Source organism: Neofelis nebulosa, chromosome 9 (genome assembly GCF_028018385.1).
Source record: "Neofelis nebulosa isolate mNeoNeb1 chromosome 9, mNeoNeb1.pri, whole genome shotgun sequence".
Classification (NCBI taxonomy): Eukaryota; Metazoa; Chordata; class Mammalia; order Carnivora; family Felidae; genus Neofelis; species Neofelis nebulosa.
The window spans coordinates 133,138,717-133,142,305 of NC_080790.1; positions in this window are offsets into that span (position 1 = coordinate 133,138,717).

Sequence of the window (3,589 nt, forward strand, 5' to 3'; positions counted from 1 at the left end):
CATTTTTTTTTTTTTTTTTCCAACGTTTTTGATTTATTTTTGGGACAGAGAGAGACAGAGCATGAACGGGGGAGGGGCAGAGAGAGAGGGAGACACAGAATCGGAAACAGGCTCCAGGCTCCGAGCCATCAGCCCAGAGCCTGACGCGGGGCTCGAACTCACGGACCGCGAGATCGTGACCTGGCTGAAGTCGGACGCTTAACCGACTGCGCCACCCAGGCGCCCCGACAGCTCCTCATTTTGAAACGCCGGCAAGAAATTCCACAAACTTAAAACCGTCTGAGGGTCGAAGAACTCAGATCTGAAGGTCCAGCCCGTGGACTGCCAGCTCTCAGCTCTCTCGTTCGGTATTTTTGTTGCTTCTCGAGGAAACTGATGGATGCAGAACCTCCTGCCGCCGGCAGCAGGGCTCCGGTGTGTGTTTGCAAGGGGTTTTACGTCTTCAGGATACATCTTCAGAAGGGGAATTGTTCAATAAAATAAAATGAGAGGTTTCAAGACACACACTGTGAGTCCGGACACAACGCGCACCCTGGCTCCCAGAAAATGATGCTAATTTTCATTTCCACCCTCAGTAACAAGAGTACTGGGGTGCCCGGGGGGCTCAGTCTGTTAAGCGTCTGGCCCTTGGTTTCCGCTCAGGTCATGATCTCACGGTTCGTGAGTCCGAGCCTCACGTTGGGCTCCGTGCCGACAGCCAGGATCCTGCTTGGGATTCTCTCCCAATCTCTCTCTCTGCCCCTCCCCTGATTGCTCTCTTGTCTTTCTCTTTTAAAATAAATAAGTGAATTTAAAAAACCGAACAAAAACCAAGAGTACTTTCCTCTGTACCCTTGCCAACGCTGGGTGTTAACAATGATGATTTTCTTCTATCAGCTTTACAGTTAAAATATTCTCACTGTTATATTACTTTATTAGTTATGGTCTTCTCTGCTAAAATTAAAATACTGACCTTACCAAGGGTTGGCAAAAATGTAGAACCGAAACACTCCTTCACCACCGGTAGGAACACAAAAGAGTACAACCACTTTGGAAAATAGTTTGCCGGTTTCTTACAATGTTAAACATACACCTAATCTAAGATACAGCCCTTTTACCCTTAGGTGTTTACCCTAGAGAAGACGAAATATACGCCTATAACTAGGCGAGCATAAACGTTTATAGTGGCTTTAATTGCAATAGCCCCGAACTGAAAATAACTCACATGCCCGTCAACTGATGAATGTGATAAGATTGGATGAATCTCAAAATCATTATGCTGAAAGGTGCTAGACAGAAAAGAGCATATATTATTTGATTCCATTTGTATAAAACTCTAGAAAGTACACACTAATCTGTAGCAACAGAAAACAGATTTGATTGCCTATACTGGAGGGGTAGGAGGGAAGGGAAGGATTACAAGGAAACTTTTGGGAATGAAGGATATCAATTGATTGAGGGTGATGGTTTCCTATATGTCCATATACGTACGACAGAATATAGCAAGTTTTATCTTTTAAATATGCACAGTTTACCGTATGTTATGTACATACCAATAAAATCATTTTTAAAAATTCTGCCAAGTACTGGGGTGCCTGGGTGGCTCGGTCGGTGAAGCGTCCGACTTCGGCTCAGGTCATGATCTCATGGTTTGTGAGGTTGAGCCCTGCATCGGGCTCTGTGCTGATGGCTCAGAGCGTGGAGCCTGCTTCTGCTTCTGTGTCTCCCTCTCTTTCTACCCCTCCCCTGCTCATGCTCTATCTTTCTGTCTCTCTCTCTCAAAAATAAATGTTAAAATCCCACCAAATAGGGGCACCTGGGTGGCTTAGTTGGTTGAGTGTCTGACTTCAGCTCAGGTCATGATTTCACAGTTTGTGAGTTTGAGCCCTGCGTGGGGCTCTGTGCTGACAGCTCAGAGCCTGGAGCCTGCTTCTGATTCTGTGTCTCCCTCTCTCTCTGCCCCTACCCACTCACCTTTTCTCTGAAAAATGAATAAACATTAAAAAAAAATCCCACCAAATGTTACAACAGGGGTGCCTGGCTGGCTTAGTTAGGAAAGCATGTAAGCTTTTTTTTTAGTTTGTTTTGAGGGAGAGAGAGGATCCCCAGCAACATTGCACTGTCAGTGCAGAGCCTGACTTGGGACTCGATCTCATGAACGATGAGATCATGGCCTGAGCTGAGATCAAGAGTCGGACGCTTAACCGGCTGAGCCATCCCGGCACCCCAAAATATCCTTTTTAAGTGAGCCCAGTGTGGGGTTTGAACTCATGACCCTGAGATCAAGAGTTGCATGCTCTCCCGGGGCGCCTGGGTGGTTCAGTCCGTTAAGCATCTGACTCTTGATCTCGGGTCAGGTCCTCACCTCACGGTTTGCGAGTTCGAGCCCCGAGTCGGGTTCCACACTGGCAGTACAGAGCCTGCTTGGGATTCTTTCTCTCTTTCTCTCTCTCCCTCTCTCTCTGCCCTTCCCCTGTGCGTGTGTGCTCTCTGTCTCTCTTTCTCACACGCAATACATAGACTTTAACAAAAATATTTCAACGTTCTTGTTCTCACTTTCATTACTCTTATCGCTGTTGCAGTTTTCTAAGCAGGAATACCGAGTATGGTTACGCTGGCTGTGAACAACACGATTCTGGGAGTGTAGCCCCAATAGACTGGGGTGCAAGCACCCCCCCCCCTCCCGCCCCGGAGGCGCGCAGTGGGTAAAATTGCCTTACTAACGAGCTGAGCATTACAGTGCATTCATTTATTAGCCTCCCCGGTTTCTTTTTACGGGTGTTGCCTTTAAAAAAACTCATCTATGAGCTCTCTTTACATATGAGGGCTGGGAGAGTGTCTGTCAGAACAGTCACAAAGAAAATGCTCTCCAGCTTTGTGGTTTGGAGCTGAGTTTTGATGCTGGGGAACCAGTGACATCGACTTCTGATCTGATAAATGATTTCTTGGCAAACGCTGCCCCGTGAATTCCTTTCTTGGCACCGAGGAGCACTTGTAATTTGGAAACGGGTTTGTTCAGCAACTTGGCTTTTCGATCTTTGTGCTGCGGGCTTACAGGCTGAAGGCATTAGGCTCCAATGGACATTCTGAGGGACTTACCAAAAAAAAAAAAAAAACAAAACAAAACCAACTCAATAAAATAACTGCTAAGAGTGTTTCCTCTTTTCTCTTCTTCTTCTCTTCCTTTCATTTCACTTACAGTGATTGCCATCATTTCCTGAGGGCTCACCCCCCGCCCGTGTGCCTGTGCCTGGCCCTGGGCTCTGGGCTTTGTATGTCTTTTACATCTAATTCTTGGAACCCTTCAGTCTTGGTACCGTGGGCTCCATTTTTTTCAGGTAAGGAAATGAAGTTTTTGAAGAAGTAAACGAAAAAAAAAATCTTATTCAGGATCACAGAGGGAGGAGGTGGAGGGAAACTGAGTTTTGACTCACATTGGCCAGACTCCAAGATTCAGACTGCCTCCCACTTAGCCACCCTGGGTTTCCGTGAGCTGCTTATGAGCTCGTCTTTCTTTGTCTCAGAAGACCAAAGACAGAAACGGGCTTCATCTTTTTACCCCCGATAACGAACCTGAGATTTTTGTGCAGAGTAGGCTTGAGATCTAACC